We start from the raw sequence: 19,667 nt of genomic DNA, 5'->3' as shown, positions 1-19,667 counted from the left end.
CCTTCCTGCCTCACTTGAACTTGAGGGGAACCATCTCCAGTTCTGGAAGCACCTCAAGACCTTCCTCTTTGCTTCTGCTTTCTCTCTGCCTCTCCCTTGCAGAATTCTTCACTGGAACTGCACTGGAGCTGCAACTGGGCCACTCTCACCGACCTCGGTCCCTGGCCCAGCCACTCTCCACTTGCACTGCCTCCCTGGAAACCCCTGCACTGCGGTACTGTCTCTCTATCCCTACAGCCCACCCTTCCCAGCACTTGTCTGCACTTACCTTTGCAGTTGCCACCAGCCGAGCTATGTATTTTTTTTTTGGTCTACTTCCCCTGTACTGCACTCCCCCCCCTTCCCCTTGCCCCTACCCCTGCACTTGCAAAATCTAAATGACACCTGGCCTAGTAGTACCGTTGTCTGTCTTCCCTTGTTCCCCCCTCCCTGCCTCATCGCACCTTGAAATACTTGTGTATAGGCCATATCATGTCATATGTCATATGTGTGCCTTTTGGTCACACGGGATAGCTTGTGTTTAAGTAGCTAGGGATGCAGACGATGTGGCACTTCCATGGCAACTATCTCAGGGTGGTAGGGTTGTGACAGTTGACTGTCTCTTTGTCATCATCGATTGTCACCTGGTATGTGCCAGGCCTGTGTGCACTCCGCAGGGGTGGGAGTTTAGGTGAAAAATGTGGCCACAAGCTGGGTCCGGGCTTCCTCGCCACGTGCCCTGTCCCCTCCCATGGGCAGCGCCTGTGCCTGTGGTTGGGGATGTGGGGGCACCACCATGTCCACCGGGAGGCCCTGCCGTGTTGCAACATTGTGCAGGACACATGCTGCCACAATGATCCTGCCCACTACTGGTGGTGCATAGAGAAGTTGCCCGCCAGAGCGGTCAAGGGAGCGGAAACGTGACTTGAGCACTCCGAATGTGCGCTCCACTATGCCCCTGGTTGCAATATGGGCGGCGTTGTATCTTACCTGGGGTGGTGTGGTGGGGTTCCGGATTGGCGTCATCATGTGGTTGCTCAGAGGGTAGGCACTGTCCCCTGGGGAGGTGATAATAGTTGAGATTATTAGGGTTTGGATATTTGTCTGTGTGTGACTTGCATGCATGTGCAAGGGCATTTGTACTGACCTAGGAGCCATGTGTCGCCATGTTGCCCAGCTTCCAGGGCCCGGCTCAGGGCGGACATTCTGTATATGAAACTGTCATGGGTGGAGCCAGGGTAGTTTGCATAGACAGAGGTGATGATTCCCTTTGCATCGCATACCACCTGTACATTGTTGGAATGCCAGTGCTTGCGGTTTTGGTAGATGTGCTCAGTGGCCCTAGGAGGACGTAGGGCCACATGGGTGCAATCTATGGCACTGAGCACTTTGGGGAAGTGTGCCACCCTGAAAAAATCCAGGACAACGGCCTGCCTTTCTGCGGGTGTTCTGGGCATGTATATGTGCCTGCAGACTGAGGGGCGCGCTGTCATGATTGCCAGTACCTGGTGTAGGCAGCGTGACTGCGTGGCCTGTGAGACCCCCCCCACACTATGGCAGTGGTCCGCTGAAATGACCCAGTGGCCAAAAAATGCAGGACATTGAGCAGCTTCTCCAAGGGGCTGCAGAGAAGGTAAGAAGAACAGAAAAAGAGAACGATAGAATAGAAGAGAAGAAACACAAAGAAATAGAAACCCAAAGATTGAAAGAGCATAGGTTGCAAAGAAGGTGAGAGGAAGAATAAAGTAGAGGGATGAGGAGAAGTGACGAAGAAATTAGAAAGAGTAGGGGACAAAGACATGACGAAATAGATCATATTGTTAATAGGAGTATGGTACCCTTCGAAGCACGAGAGCGATGGGATGAAGAGAGAGGATCACACCAGCCCCGCAGAGAGCTGCAAGGGATGCAGAGAATACATAAATGGGCTGATGAGCATGAAGCAGAAGGCATAGGGAAAAGCATTGTGGATCTATTTAGACAAATGTGAGAGAAGAGTGGCTACAAGGCTATGGGGAGCATCGCAGGAGCTCCACCAAAGAAAACATGAAGTAGAACGGATAACACATTGATGGATGAGCATAGAACGCTGTCCCAGCACAAATATACCCGAACATAGAGAGAGGGGTGAAATGGTCAGATTTAGAAGGCCCTAAAGAGAAAACGCCTGGGCCAACACCAAATTCTGAACGACTACCAGCATGGAAATGCAGTGCAGGGGATACGTCCCTGCCTTTTGTAAGCAGCCTAAGATCACTGCCAGGAAGAAAAATAACGGGTGAGACTAGCCACGCATGGAAGATACGAAGTGTAGGGGGATATGATTTTGGACCAGTATTTACGCAATTCCCCTTATTAGAGAAAGGGGGAGAACAACCACAATATATTCCATGGCCACAAATTGACAAAGAAAATGTATGGACCGTGTCTAAATCATACATTGAGTGTTGATCAGCTTTCCTCAGGACTAGATCTCGGTCTCCACCTCGAGTTGGCATGCCGATGACCTGTATAACAAACCAAAAGATGTCTGATGTTTTATGCTGAGGTTGTGAGTAATGAGCCACCAAGGGTTTATTTCTAACTTGTTTTTTACACATGAACTATGCTCACAAATCATTTGTTTTATTTGTCTTTTGGTTTTTCCAATGTCAATTAAATTACACAGGAATATTATGCCTTACATTGCCCATTGTGTTGCACAATTAGTGTATATCTTTAGGTCCCAGTCCTTTCCTTTCAATTCCACTGTTTTGATGTTCTTAGTTAAAGGACATACTGAACATCTGCCAGATTTAGAGTGGCCTACCACCGGACGAAGACCCCATAATGTGGGATCTCTTGATATGGTGTTTTTTGCTGGCTATGTGTGAACCAAGGTGTCTTTTAAGTTTTTTTTGTCGTTTAAAAGCAAATCTTGGTTTTACAGGGGCAAAATCAGGTGTTTGAACAATGTGCCAGTTTTTCAAGATCAGCCTCCTTAGGTCGTTACTGAAAGGGCTGAATGTTGTCACACATGTGATGTTATCCAGATTTGTTTTTTCTAAGGGATTTAGACATGCACTCCTACCCGCATGACATGCTCTTTTTTAAGCAGTGTGTATAACTCTAGGAGGATAACCTTGAATTTGTAAACTCTTTTTTAGAGCTTTGCTATGCTGTTCAAAAGCTGTAGGAAGTGTCCAGTCGTGAATAGGAAACATGCTTAAACAAATACTCTAGCAAGATGGTGGACATCATAAGGGTCTCGGTCAGCTCTGCTTAACGTGGAAGCAGTCCACACATGCGAGGCCATGACTATCTGCCATGTCTGATATACAACGGGATAGATAGAGGAAAACATCAGAGATGCTGTTTTGTTAGATCTGAGAACCCAGCCGCTAAAGGTATGCCGAAGCCAAATACTGTGTTATGAATGCAGGCACATATTAATAGAAACAGGTATGATATGCATGTTGGGACAGCTTCCCTAACCTCGGGTGAATGTTTGTAATCATGACGAGATTTTAGAGCACGCAGAGAACAGTCTGCTGACATAACGCATCCTAATTTGTGCAATTATGATGAGATTTAAAAGCACGCAGAGTGTACCCGGTTGATATACCATGATCCATGGGTCTACAGGAGACAGCTGAAAAGCTTAAAACAATGGGCACACATAATACATCAAGAAATATCTTTAGTAAACATCCATTTAAGAAATTTTGAAACGCCGTCCATTTACATAAGGAATGGCTGTATATAATAATGGCAATGGGTGCAAAAAACTTTATAAGATCATTAATGTGAGAAAATAAAGTGTGGTTAAGACCACACCGTAATGGTATATACAAGACATTTCTTTTTTTAAAACACACTAATGAGAGAAACAGAGTTGGGTGAAGACCACGCCATAATGGAAATGGTCTGTGAGGATCTAAAGCATAATAATTCTAAATAGGTTTCACCTCTCCTACAGAGTTTTCGTCTGCTTGACTGCCCACTGTTACATGCAGGACTTTGAAAAATCTGCAATGTATCTGTATCTGTGAAAACAAGATCATTCAGAAGTAAGTAAAAACTACAGCCATGTATGACATAGGAGTAAATGTGTGAATACGAAAGATGGACATGATGGTGATAGACATGTCTGTCTACTCAATAGGGTTGAGTGACAAGACCAACCACGAGTCCAGACAGAATGAATCAGTCTAGAGGCCATTGCCCAGGTCTACACACCAAAAAATTGAGGTGAGAACCCAACATACCAGGAAAATGTCTCTATAAACCTAACACAACAGTCTTTTTATTGAACACATTTTTTTTTAACAGTGGTACATATATTTCTTGATGTTGCAGCGTCAAGAAATGCTACACACTCACGGGGTTGGTGTGAAATACCACCATAATGTAAAGACATTTCCAGTCCTGAAGAAGGCCCAGAAAATCACAGTTGAAAGGTGTTAGGGATAGCGCCCAAACATCTTTAGGGGCCGAAACATATGTCAACCATCCAAAAGCCACACTGAAGTGCTTTCTTTGAGGCTATACCATTAAGAAAAACCTCACATTGTTGCTATCATTCTCGACTGTGTTTTGTGTCAACTACCAGTAAAGAATAATGTTGAAGAAAGGAGAAACAATCTTTTTACTTCCGTTCTCTGTCCATGGTTATACATACTACTATACAGGACTATGCAAGTTAGACAAGTCACTTACTAACCCCAGTACAAAAATATTTGGTGTATGTTTTGTGGCAAAAGTGAATAGTATACAACAAATGTCTTTGTTGTTCTTGTGTCACAATTGGTTCTTGTTTATACATGAATTGAGTTTTTAAAATTATTAGACTTTGAATAAAATATATTGAAATACAAATACATGTTAAGTACAGTGTGAAAAATAAGAATTGCAGGCTGAAGGTAAATGTTGGTCCACTTAAATTGCACAGACCTAAGAGAGGGATAAGCAGTTCACTATTTTGTTACATATGACTGCAAGAAAAATAGAAATAATTATTTTAGTGAGGTGTGTACAAAATACATTATTTGTTTACATTAATGATGTTATTGTCACTCATTTCTTCTTTTGGGAAGTATCCTCTAACCGCTCACATGTGCTTGCCATTTCAAAACATTGCTGCTGTCTTATAACACATGTTTATATAATGTAATAACACAGAAATAAATACAATGCACTTACTGTTTAGTAAAAATGTGTTGTTCAAAAGCACTTGGTATTTCTCAATCTGTATGCAGAGTGTATGAGGAGGTTATATGAAGTGTACAGTTATGGTTTGTGATTGATATGATACGATAGTTTATTTATATAGCGCCTATACACAATGTTTTCAAAGCACTTCAAGGCAAGGGAGGAAACAAGGGAAAATACAATGGCATTCTTTCAGGCCATGAACAATAAGAATGTGAAATTAACTATCGTACTCAGCCCGGCAACATTTCAGATAGTGCAAGAGCTAAGGCATGGATAAGGAAGGGAGGGAGAGAGTGGGAAGGAAAAGGAAACAGACAGGAGGCTACCATACTAGGCCTGACGACATTTCTGGAAGAGGCAGAGATTAATAAATGCTGATGGAGAGGGGTACAGAAAGGGAGGGGGGAACAAAACGAGCGACTATCGTACTAGGCCTGATGACATTTCAGATAATACTTGGGGGGGACAAGTAAAGGGACAGGTGGGAAACAGACAAGGTTGCTATCATACTTGGTCCAGGTACAATTCTGATAGAGTAAGTGCATAGAAGAAAGAAAGCGTGGGAGGAGAGGAGACAGGGAAAGGGAGAAGGGAGAGGAGGAGAGAACAGAGTAAGCAGTGAAAAAGAGTGGAGAAGCAAGAGGGGACAGCGAATACAATTGGTGCATTCCATCGTAATGTGTGCTAAAAAAAATTGTATGTTTTACAGTAAGTTTTTGTACAAAAAGATATATTTGCATATTGTAAACATAAGCTGTGATTTTATGGATATCTGTTTGTTGGATGATGGGTACATGCTTTTTGGGTGTCCCCTATGATACCCAGCCTTGTAAATGCTGCCCGACGTCCGCGGACTACCGCGCTGTCTGAAGACTCCATACCTGCCATATTGGGGGAGGAGGGAGTATAATATAAGGGACTTGTAGCAGATTAAAGGTGCTCTAGTAAAAACCCATGAAATTCACTGAAAAAACATTGTTAAAGGGACGTTATGGTTAAGTTGCACTAAACCCATGAAATTCACTGAAAAAACATTGCTAAGGGGACGTTATGGTTAAGTTGCAGTAACAAAAACCCATGAAATTCAGTGAAAAAACGTTGTTAAAGGGACGTTATGGTTACATGCAAAGCTGAAAAACCCTTGAATTCACCAGTTATGGTACGCTAAGCAACCATAACTTGCTCTACCTCCATGCACTGCTAAGACTAACACCCAGGACAAAGATGACATCACAAATGTCACTGATGACATTGGACATCGGTTTACACTAGACATCGGTTCCCCTTATCTGCACTTCATGGATGTGCAACTAGGGATTGTGGAGGGCAAATTGGTAACATCAGTATACCATAACCTACCAATGTGAATAACTTGTTGCATTATGCAAGTTTTCACTCGGGAGCAATGACTCAAAGCTTACCTTACAGTCAACTCTTGAGATTGAAGGGAATCATTACGGATCCAGAGGTTTTTAACGCTGAGTGTGTTGACCTGCAGAGCAGATTTGCTATCAGAGGTTACCCAGAAGCAGAGGTGAAAGTGGGCGGGAGCGGTCGGGAGCAGTGCTCCTATACCTTTTATGTTTAAGTTTCACTGTTCCTATACTTTTATTTTAAAAAGAAACCTTTCTGTAATGGTTTAGTTTTAAAATAAAAGTGTAGGAAGAAGCTGAAGCTTGCACTTCAGTGCACTGCACTGAACGTTCGCTTAAATAGTAGGTGTGTTTGGGAGTTTGGATTGTACGTGGGAGAGGGTGCAGCAATGGGGTTTGTGGCGAGCGGGGGCAGGCCAGCAGGGAACATAGTTCCACTACTTCTTTTCGTACACTTCGACCATTGCCCAGAAGAGGTTCTACAGGAAGCTGTGTGCAGATCAGATCTATTTGAGATGGAGAGACTATTAAGTGCTAGTCACAAGGACACCCCCCTCTTGTTTACATTTCGAAATATTCCAGACAAAGTTTTCAAACTGCCCAAATTCTCAAGAAGAACTTGAAAACCCTTCATTATGACCCTCAATTGCTGAAACTATTTCCAAAGCCACCAATGATGGCGTATTAACAAGGGAGTAATTTCAATGACAGATTAGTACGGTCAGAAAATTCCTAAAGAGATAGACAGATGGTGCTTAGCACACACAAGAGAGACACCTTCCTATGCCTCTTTTGCAGTAATTGTAGCAACGTCATAAAAGGTGTAATTCTCATCCGCATGCAGGCAAAAAAATAGCTTTCTGTGATTTTGCCACATGCACAACATCAGATGTTATCTACTGCATTAAGTGCCCATGTGATTTACTGTATGTGGCCAAACATCTAGACCAGCTCGTGAGAAGTGGATAGAGCAGAAATCAACAGTGGAGAAGTGGATAGAGCATAAATCAAACATTCAGAAAAATAATAACAGGTCACCTGTTGCACAATACTTTTCTGAATAACACCGCACTGTTTCGAAAGTCATATTTATGATTCTTGAAGTAGTTCAACCCTTTAGCAGAGGGGGGGACTTTACCACACACCTCTTAGAACGTGAAATGTGTTTGGTACATCTCCTAGACATGATACATCCCAAAGATATGAATGAGGATTTTAGTTTACACTGCTTCATATGAAAAGTATATGTACCGCAAGACAGGATATAGAAAGCAGAACATACTATGTGTCATCACTAACTGTTGAAATTACCTCTGGGATTTAATTGTTGTTACATCAAATGCTGTGTGCCTTAGTTTGTCTTGTTGTTTATGAACAGTATGTGGACTGTAAGACAGGATATACAACCAGAACAGATAAGGTCTTACTATAAGCAGTGGGAACAAAGTGATCATCTTCGAGACAATAACGTTACTGCATCAAATGTTGTGAATTGACCAATGTTTGAAGAATTTTTGCAATTATTAACTTGTTTCTTGTATTAGTTTCATTTCAGAAAAAATGCTGGTTACAAGGTTTATTAAAACATTGTCAATGATGTATATGTGGCGGTTGCTTCTTTTTCTTAAGATACAATCTTACTTATCGCCACATATTCTATAAAGTGAATACCATCTGAATAATCTGATATGGACTGTTCTACAATAACACCCTAAACTATTTGGACTTGAGAAGAACCTAAATGGGGACACAGAGACTGGGGTCTTATCCCCTCTCTTTTTTGCAAACAAATGTCTGTGCATTTCACCATATTCTGCATATCAAATATCATCATCATTGTTGGTTATAAATGAATGTGGACATGTAAACTACATTATAATAATTATATGCATCCACTTAAAACAATGACTATGTATCAAGCAATTGTGTTTGGCTATGAATACTAAGCATTTTGAGATGGCTGCTTATTGATTATGGTCCCCGTTTTAATTACTACACTTTACCTGCAAATTTAATCATTTAGTTTATTTATTGGTTTATTGATCACTTTTTCTCCCAATATCATGCAAGGTTTTGCTGTGATGTGGAATTGGTTCCTGTAGACAAAATGCACCTACTGGTGTTGTGGTACTTTGAAGATGGCCACCATGTTTGTACATGACAATGCTAACTGAGATTTTTGCACGGACGAGGTGAGATCTGGTCATGTGCGCAGTTTAACACGTGACCTACAAAGACATGTATGGAGCCGCGTTAGGAGATAGAGAGTCTTGGTAGCGAGATTTCATGACAGTGTTTGTGGATTACATTGAGAAGTCACGGTAAGCATTACAAGGATTTATTTTTCTTGGAGGCTTATGAGATAAAGTGAGGGGGTATGAAAGATGTGACTAAAGATGTATTCAATAAGTCCCACATATACTTTACTCCTCAGACTCGGTCTACATATCTGGCGTTTCCTACTTTTTCGTCTATGGAGAATATGCACGAGTTAGCAGAGCAGCGAGGCGGACGTGTCCTCCAACATTAACTTGTTGAAGTGGTTTTCCATTGTGATGACAGTTGGACTCATGAAGGTCATTTCATGTATTCTTTTGGATTATCCAGAGGTATGTTTATTTATTTATTTATTTATTTATTTATTTATTTGTACATTCATAAAGCTGACCCTGGGGTATCTGGACGCATAAAATAACGCTTATATTATAGTTACAGGCATGCAGGTGCGAACACCTTGCTAGAAAAGAGTTACAGGAAGAGGGCATTAATCATCACATTAGACATCACCAAATAGTCAGTGTATTAAACAGTTTCGCAGGTTATATTACAAGTGCATAGTAAAAAAGATCAAGGATCATGTTTGCAAGACAACATATATGTTAACAGAGTGAGCAGGGTACTTATAGGAGCCAGGTTTTCACTTTTTTACTGAAACCCCAGAATGAGGGTTCAGCTCTTAGCACTACAGGCATGGAATTCCATAGTTTAGCGGCTAATACAGGAACACGTTTGCCCCCTGCTTATTGTAACTTCAATTTAGGGACTTTGAGGCAATGGGTGAGTGATGACCGTGTAGCTCTGTCAGACTGGTTTCTTGTGAATTTGCATGTGAGATATTTAGAAGCTGAGTTGAATAGACATTTGTGGGTTAGAGCTAGGGCTTTGAAAACAATTCTGTCTTGAACTGGCAACCAGTGGACGCTGCGTCTAGCTGCAGAGATGTGGTGAGTTTTTGAGATATTGAGAACAGTCATCAGCGCATTATTTTTCAGTATTTGTAGTTTTTCTATATTGCATTTGTTGGTCCCTAGGTAGAGGGCATTGCAGTAATCTAATTTAGACAATATGAGGGCTCTTGCTAGGGTAGTGCAGCTTTCCGTGGATAAGAACGGTCTGCAGGCAGTTGTATGTATAAGCCGTGGCAGAGGCTGTGGCATTAACTTGTTTGGTGAGAGTGAGTGAGGAGTCTAAGTAAATCCTAAGGTCTTCACTTCCTTAGAAACTTTGATGTTGATGCCGTCGATGTTGAAGGATTTGAATTGATTGTCCAGTTTATTCAATTTAGTCTGGGATCCAATGAGTAGTAGCTCTGTCTTTTCATCATTGAGGCATAAGCCGTGGATGGCCATCCAGGCTTGAATGGTCAGGTAGATTTCATTGAGCAATTCAGTAAAAATGTCGTAGTCCCCTGTGATAGGGATGAGAATTTGGGTGTCATCTGCATAGTTAGTGTAGGTGACACCCACATTGTCTAGGAAGTTGAACAGGGTCTTAGTAAAGATGTTGTATAAAATAGGGGATACGCATGAACCCTGTGGTACTCCACAGGTGACAGGGGCCAGTTCGGCTGTCTCTGAGGGTGTGAATACCCTCATAGTCCTGTTGCTCAGGAATGATTGTGTGCATGTGGTAGCTTTAGTTGAGAAGTGGGCTGCTGATGAAAGGTATTTACAAAGGACTTTATGATTGACTAAATCAAAGGCAGCGGGAAGATCCAGTAGCAGGAGGAGGGCTCAGTTGCCTTTGTCCTTTAATTCGTCTATTTGAGTTTTTAAGTCAATCAACGCTGATTCAGTGTCGTGACCTGGTCTGAAACCTGATTGTCTCAAGCCAAGGGGATTGTTCGATTCAAGGTACTTCTGGATTTGCAAGTAGGTGGCCCAGTCTAGGATTTTTACGAGGAAAGGCACTGTTGTTATACGTCTCTAATTAGTTGGTATGTTGGAATCAAGGCTAGATTTTTTTAGTAGCGGTAAGACCCAAGCATCTTTCAGATTGGTCGGGACCATACTCCTTTTGAATGATGCGTTGATTAAAAGTAGTGAAGAAAGGCGCAAGAGCCTCTGCAGCCTCTTTGATGATTGTTGCCGGCCAGATGGCCCCTTGGCAGCTCGATGGTTTGAGTCTTGTTATTATTTCCTCTGCTTCTCGAGTGGTGACAGGGGTAAACTCAAATAGGCGACAGTGATTTGAGGATGCGTCCTGTGACTCTAGGAAATGTATATCGTCTGGCAAGCTAATTTTTTTATTTTTATTTTTGTTTGTAATAGAGAGATTTTTTTGAGAAGCACTTTTTGTATATTTGAGCAGCAGGTTGCATCTTTAGTGCAAGTTTCTGGTGGTGTATGGGACTCTAATTCTCTGAGGATGGTAAATAGTTCTTTCGTTCTGGAGTTAGCTTTCGTGATTCTTTCATTTTAGGTGTCCCTTTTTGCCTGGAGTATAGCAGTTTTGTAGCTATTCGAGACATTTGTGAATATTTCTTTGTTCAGGTCTGAAGGGAAGTTTTTTCCAGTTTGCTTCTGTATTTCTTTCTTCATTACTTAAGGTTTTGAGGTTCGAGGTGAACCAGATATTGAGATGGGCATGTGGCTTAGCTTTGCGCATTGTTAAGGGCGCTACTTTGTCGATGGCTTGATGTAGAGTCTGGTTATACAGCTCAGCTAGCAAGGAGGGGTCCATGCAAGTATGGATAGGGTCTCTGGTGATAGGTTCTAGAAGAGGCAGAAGAAGTTTCTCTACTGTGATGTTGCGATTATTTCTAGTGAGCGCAGGAGGTGCAAATGGGTTGTTTGGATTGGGTCGAGGGCTATCTTGGATAGTGAAGGATATAATATTGTGGTCTGACCAGGCGCAAGGTACATTGGAAGTGATCTTGATGTCACAGTTGAGGTCGGGAAGCCAGTCTAATGTTCTCTCTTTGATATGCATGGGCTTGAGGATATGGTGTTAAAAGCCTAGTTCTGAGATGGTGTTCGCAAGGGCTAGTGCATTATCATCATAGATGTCATGCAGGCCTATATTAAAGTCTCCCATTATCATAATTTGTGAGCCAGGTTTGGCATTTATGGTGAGGAGTCGTGTGATGTCTTCCTCAAAGGGAGATAGTGGACCTGGAGGTCTGTACATAAGGTTTATTGTTAATGTGCGAGTGGCCGTGAGAGGTAATTTGATAGATAGGAGTTCACCTGAACATAATTATTGATTTGGGATTACCCTTACACCAAGCTGAGTTTTGGCAATGAAGGCTACTCCACCTCCTTTAGAAGTTTCGCTGTCTAGTCTAAGGATGGTATAGTTTTCAGGGATGGTTAAGGAGGGTGTGGGGCCTGCTGCAGCATGAAGCCAAGTTTCAGATATTGCTAGGAGGTTCAGATCATTCCTTACTATGAGGTCGGCTATGTCTAGCGCATGTGCTATTAGCGATCTTACATTTATACGTGCGCACTTAATTAGTGGGTCGTTGGGATTAGAGCTATCTGTAAGTGAAATCTTTTTGACAAGTGGAGTCGAGATGCTATTAATTTTGCAGTTATTTTGGGTATCCCTATTTCTTTTGGTGGATGTGGTCTTGGTAGTAGTTCTTGTTCGGTAGTTGGTTAGTAGAGGTTGTGCTTTCTTTAGTCTGGAACCTAGTCTGGTGTTTATGATGTTTACCGGCAGGGTTGGTTAGGTGTAGGGCAGGTGGCGTATAACTGGATCCATTGGCAATGGGTGAGTAAGTCAAGGCTAGTTGCTGTCATCCCTGAGATAGTTTTGGGTTTAGTGGTGCCAAGTTGTAACGTGGGTTGGAATTTGATAGGTCTTATAGTATGAGAAGGTGGTAATAAAGTGGAAATGGTTAATGAGATGCTGTGTTTGTCAGCCATGTGAGGGGGTAGTTAGGGGGCTTCTGTATGTTATGCCTTTCAGAGTAGGCCTTGTAGGTAGCAACCAAGGAGTGTGAGCATCATACACATGGTTGTAGGACAGTGCGTGTCCTTGGGTTAAATAACGTAGTCCTGATGCTAGTGGAGGCAGACTGACGAGTAGGATAACATAGTGGGCCTGTAAGCTTATTTTGGTGTGAACTATTACGGTAGAGAGAAAGTGGGGTTGCTGACTATGAGGCACTAATGACTCAGGAGCTATCAGATACAATGTAGGTCTTGACAGTGCAGTAGTTTAGGTCAGTGACCTGGCAATGAGGTGGCTATAAATGGCAGTTAACATTTAGGCAAGTATACTGAACAAGCAATGTGTGGCGTGCACAATAAGTTAGCAATTATAGACAATGGCTAGCAGAGATGGCAGTAGCATTAGGCAAGTGTACCAAACAAGCAAGGTGTAGGCAAACTGCAAATATCAAGCAGGGAACAATATCTAGGCAAACTGCAAATATCAAGCAGGGCACGGAATCTAGGCAAACTGCAAATATCAAGCAGGGCACGGAATCTAGGCAAACTGCAAATATCGAACATGGCCATAAAATGTATGCAGACTGCAAATATCGATAGGGGCACAGTATCTAGGCAAACTGCAGAATGCAGACATGGGAACATCACAGGTTCTGGGCCTAGCACAGCAGAATCATACCAAAGGGGATTAGGTGTGATCACAGTAAGGCACTGTTAGTAGACGGGTGTGCCAGTTCAAGGGTACACAGTATTGTATTGAGATATATAGGCAAATTGTTGCAATGTTTGTACGTACAGCATCAGGTTCAGAACACTGCCTGGGCAGAATTGGCAGTATGGTGCTGATTGGTGCGCAGTAATAAATAGCGTGAAGTCAGTGGTAAGCCTTGCGTCGGCTGTCGAAAGTGCAAATCAAACCGAGTTAGGTTCTGTTGGTGTAGATCCAAGTGCAAGGAAGTGCACAAGAGTCAGAATCAGGAGAAAAGTTACACTTGGGTCAGTTGGTTACCGGGGGTACAAGAGTGCAGAACGGCAGGTGCGTGGGTAAGGGGAGCAGCAGATATGTGAGCTCTGAGTTGAAGTGGAGAAGTGATGGCGGCTTTGACAGTAACTTACATAGATTGCAGATGGGAATAGTATCTTGGTGGAACTCAAGGTTAAGGGTTTTATGGCAAGCCGTCTGATGGTACAGCTTAGTACAGAGTGGGGACAACAGGTTAGACCTTACTTTTGATTTCCATATTGTAAGGTAGCTCGGTGTTGTCCCGGTTGTCACAGACAGGCACAGACAAGAGCCTTGAGTGTGAGCCTTAGGTGGGGGCCGGCGTTCACCTGCCGGATCCAGGATTGGACAATTCAATCAAGGGCCAGGCAATCAATGCAGCTTCATGCTGCAGGGGTGAACTAGATGCGACTTGTGAGGCATGGTGGCCATTTTCAAGAGTATTCTGATCACCAACTTTGAAGCTGGTGAGCGTAGGGCCATTTGGGTATCGTGCATGCAATGGATGGGGATGCAGAATTACTCCAACACCAAATAATCGAACCAACTCAGGACAATGGCAAAGGTGCTGTTTTATTAACAATTATCTAAAACACGGAGTTAGAAGGGATATCAATGGACGTTCTCTCGAGCTCTCAATACATTTCTTAAACAATATCCTTTTATGCAGAAAATACGTCAGACGTGACGTCATACTATGTGGCAAATAAAAACCTACGAGGGGTTGTGATAGGTTCAAGGGGAACATCTAAGTATACTTTCTATAAGGGGTGGGATTGTGATTGGTTCTCTACTGTCAGATGGTCAACTCATGCCTACCTCTAAAACATGTCATCTTCAATACTATTAAGTACACGGTATCTCATTGGCTCTCAAATTATAAGTCCCTTATTATACAGCCCTCTATAATTGGTTGGCACGCTCGTGTCATTCTGGAACATTTGGTTTACTTAGCAGCACATAAGCCCAGACCCAGGTGCCAGGAGGTGGACTTGACTTTATCTCCCCACCCAATGAGCCCACCATCTCTCATCACCCATGCCTTTTTCCATGAAGATTGTCTTTGAATTTGTCCTTGCAAAGTATTTTGTCTGTGGGAATATATGGGAGTACAGGCTTTTACTATTGTTGTCCTAGAACTCCACGCCCAGCTCTATTTTCGTCCTCTGCTCACGTGACAGGAGGCCATGATTTGGTCCATTTTGCATCATTTAAATGTCTTACAAGAATAAAATTTGGCACACTTAGTGTTGTTTCTTTGCACCTTAACAGGGGATGATTCAGCATCTCATGTTTTCTGCCTTAAAGAATAGATAACTGGCCTTGGCTGCTTCAGCATTGACACCAGGCCAGACAGCCCTTCCAGGCTCTTCCCTGTTCTCAGCAAATTTATTCTGCGACCCAGGTCTCGGCTTTTCTCTTTATGGGTCCTTGCTTACACTGATGTTCAGTTTCTATACAATGGCGGCTTCACCTGCTAGCTATTTACTCGATATAGCCAGCTTCTAAGATTACTTGGTCTATTTGCGTTACAGCATCTGTACAATTATTAAACGGTTGCATTTTCTGCAGTGCTTCACACACGTGCAATCTTCTTTACGCATATGACATTTTAGATGATTTTTAACTTCGTTATCAGTTTCTGTAATGTCTAAACATTCTCTTCAGCCAGTATTCTCAGGGCGTCACGCTCGTCTTTCGTGACGTCACCGGATCCTCTTTTTACTTCTTTTTCATATCACTTCGGGGAGTTCTTCCCTCAGATTGTCATCTCTTCGGGGATGCATTTGATAGGGTTTTCTCAGTGGGTAACTTCTTTCGAATACTCACCGTGGTATGGTGTTAACTGCTGGTGTTAAGCAGGGCACGATCTCAGGATTCCAACATATAGGAGGTAGGGGGGTGGGATTTCCTGCAGACGCATGTAGCTTCTCCTCTACTTTGGATATTCAGATGGAGGCAAGTAATGGCACTGTTTGTGGTGTTCTGCTACCAGCATTATTTTTATATACCTTTTCATCATTATTTATGCATTTTTTTGTTATTTAGGATATGTAGGTAATTGCGAGGGATCTGTACATGTAATTTTAGTTTGGAATTGGCCTGGCATCTAACACGTGGGCCAGGTAGGTTTGGATGTTGTTATAGTTTGTTCTGCTGCGGTATTGGAGTCTTTGTGGAAGCACTTGGTGATATGAATGGGTTAATTTCCCCAGATTTGGACATTGGTGTCCGACTAGGCTGCAAGAGGGCATATGATGGTTGGTATGGTGTAGAAGCCTGCATAGAGTGTAACAGCACTGTTGGTGTGGGTGGAGGAGTACTAATGCACGTGTACACTTCAGACTGGGACCATGGTCACTAAGTGGTGTGCTATTTATGCTAATGCTGAATGCTAGGGTCTTAGTTTTTCTAATAAAAAGTATCCAGAGTAAAAATTGTGAGCTTTAATTTGCCTATACCATTATATTTACAGTTGTGTTACTGAAGAAGGGGAGAGTGTCCCCAAAACACGTTGAGAAATCGACTCTTGAAAGTAAAGAAGTTTCATCAATTTTATAAGAACTGTATCTTGATTATGTTGTTATAAAACATAATTACTATCACATATAACTGTTCTTGAAACTTTGCTGTTAGCCGTATTTTCTGCATTAAGGTATGCAAGGGATGGGAGTGTCCACTGAATGGACACCATTTTGGTTCTTTGCGCAATAGTCCAGGGTCAGATCATCATTTAACTCCTCATGGGATTGTTATTAGAAGACAGATGAGCATACCCACCTCACTCCCACGCAAGCACGCAGATGCACACAGTGGGCCTCATTACAACTCAGGCGGTAAGGGGTTTACGGCGCCGTAAACAGCGCCGACCCTTACCGCCTGAGTACGAGGTCCCTTAGCGCCATGGAGGTTTTAACACCTGCTTTTAGCAGGTGTTAAAATCCATGGCGCTAAGGGACCATGGAGTTAATTACGCCACCGTAATTTACGGTGGCGTAATTAACGCCTTCCCCACTCCCATTATGCCCTATGGGGCAAAATGGGAATGGGGAAGGGTAAATTGGAAAATGGGGATTTACCGCCCCGCCAAGGTTGGAATGGGGCGGTAAATCCGCCAACCACCATGGCGTAAACGTAGTTTACGCCACGGTGGTAAAGTCACGGCCCAGGCGGTAACTTACCGCCTGGGTCGTAATGAGGCCCAGTATGTCAAAAGTACTAAGCAAAGAGTTTGAGAGATATCTCAGGGAGCTAACAGAAACTGTCAAGTGTATCTCCAAACAGGTCCTCTCATCCAGAAAGGAATGCTAGAACCACCTGGTCTACTTCAACTGCAACCCAGCGATCTTGTGTATACAAGAAAGTTTATCTGGAAGTGGCAAGACCCTAAATTCGAAGGACCCTTTGAAGTAATTCAGTCCACACCAACAGCAGTAAAGTTGAAGGAGAAGAAGGAATGGTACCACTTGACTGACTTCCACAAAGATACATCTGTTCCATCAAATCCCCCACCGGAAGAGGAGGAAAAGGGGGGAGTGGGCAGCTTGCAGGAATCCACATAGAGACTAAAATTATTTTATTTGCAATTAACGTGTATTTTCCTTGTGCTTTATTGTTTTTCTTTGATTGTTCTTATCCTTGGGATATTGCTTGTTTTTTCAATGCTTCTAGATGTAGCATGCGCTAAACTATCATTGTTCATAGGGAAGAAAAAACCAAGCACAGGCTACTATTTTTAAGGCTTCCTTATATATTAGATTGAGACGTGGTATTGAAAATCCTCATTTAATCATTAATAGATTTGAAAATCTGCATTTTCATGTCGAAGATAATTTATAGTACAGATATTTGCAGGTGATTGGAAGACAGAAATGATTCTTGTTTTGTTTGTTCCATCGTACTGCACACAACAGGTAAACCCCAACTACACACCATTAAGGAAATAGATCCAGGGATAACCCCTTGCATACTCCATTTGGCCATGTGCCGAATAAAGGGAAAGTACAGGTAGTAAGCCCTCTCAGAATATTGTCCATCATAGCAAATACATTACTCTTTGACAATGGGTTCTCAGAAACAGCAATGGTCATGGATGACCTAGGAGAAAGGATAGCACAGCTCCAACACATTACAAAAGAATGGGAAATGAGGGTTAGGGGAAGTGGTTATTATTTTGCTTTACTTTACTTTAATGACTTGTATAGCACTGCTGCTAACCCAAAGGCTTAAGGGCGCTAAGACAGACAAGACACAACAGACACACAGGAAACCTAGGAAAGAACTGTCAGTGAGAGGAAATCAGCGGGCGGGAGATTCCTTAGTTAAACAAAAAAGTCTTCAGTCCCTTCTTGAACACCGTAATTGATGTCTCTTCTCTTAAATCAAGAGGTAGTAGGTTCCATAATGCTGGTGCAGCAGAGTAGAAGGCTCAATTTTTCACCTGCGTTAACTTAGAAACAGGACTTTTGAGTTGAGAACAGTTAGTAGATCTTAAATTGTGATTACTGGCTTTAAGTACCAATCCATCTTTAAGATATGTTGGCGCTGCATTTTTCAGGCATTTGTGTGTGATTACGGAAGCTGAAAACAAATTCTTTCATTAATAGGGAGCCAATGTAGATCCCTTTTTGCATCCGATATGTGTTCCCTTTTCCTACGGTCTACAATGACTCTAACTGCATTATACTGCATAACCTCAAGCCTAGTTACCTCACACTTGAGTAGGCCAATCAATAGGCTGCTGCAATAATCAATTCTCGATCCTATTAAAGCACAAGCCAAAGTGTCCCAGCTTGCTTTGGAGAGAAAAGGCCCTGCATGGGATAAAAGCTTAATGCAGTATGCAGCTGAGATTACCAGACTGTTGACCTGAGCTTTCATGTTCAAATTGCAGTCAAGGTAAACCCAGAGAGTTTTAACCTTCCTTTTCATTTCTATGGTACAGCCATCTATCTGAAGTTGGGCGTACTGTTTTTCCAACTGACGTGTTTTAACTGCTGTTCCTACAAGTATCAGTTCAGTCTTGCTAGTATTGAGCGCAAGGCCATTACTGCACATCCAATCTTGAATTAAACTATAGATCCTATTATTGTTTGCTTTGTACTCTACAAAGACGCCTCAAGAGGGATGACACATTGAGTGTCATCAGCGTAGTTGGTGAACTCAATGCCATTTTGATCTAGGAAATCCAAAAAAGGATCTGTAAAAATATTACAAAACATGGGAGAAAGACAGGCCTCTTGCAGAACTCCTTGGGCTTACTCCTTAGGATCATTGTCAGCCAGAACGCTGCTCATCCTCCATTGACGTTCACAAAGAAAGGATTTAACCCATTGTGCCGCCGAGGCAGCAAGACCCACTACCTCCTCCAAACTGGTGACCAAAACTGTGTGGTCCACCAGATCGAAGGCAGCAGACAGGTCCAAGAGCATGAACATGCTGGTATCCCCCTCATCCATATGCCTGAGAAGCCTGGACTTAAGGTCCAGCAAAGCTGTCTCTGTGCCGTGGTTTTCTCTGAAACCAGATTGCCTTTGATTTAATATGTTAAAGCATCTCAAATGGGTGAGAAATTGCGAATATGCGACCCTATCTAGAAAGAATCCTATTAAAAGAAAAGGAGAATTCGAGATGGGCCGATAGTTCAACGGATCGCTAGGTGCTAAACCAGTTTTTTTCAGTAAAGGTGTTATCCCAGAGTTTTTGATACAAGAGGGCACACACACAGTGCCTGAAGGAGGCATTCACAAACTTACAGACAATGGTGATAAGAGCAGAGGAGCAAGCTTTAATAGCTAAAGGAGGACAAATGTCCTTTTTACAATCGGAGGGCTTAAGCTTCTCAATAATCAAGGCCAGTTCGGCTTCGCATATAGGATTGAAGGTGAATCGTTCTTCAGTTTTCCATTCCTTGTGATTCACAGTTGTGGTATTGCACTCTTT

The sequence above is a fragment of the Ambystoma mexicanum genome, chromosome 5p (assembly GCF_040938575.1).
Source record: "Ambystoma mexicanum isolate Mex_15411 chromosome 5p, UKY_AmexF1_1, whole genome shotgun sequence".
NCBI lineage: Eukaryota > Metazoa > Chordata > Amphibia > Caudata > Ambystomatidae > Ambystoma > Ambystoma mexicanum.
This window is presented reverse-complemented; position numbering follows the sequence as displayed.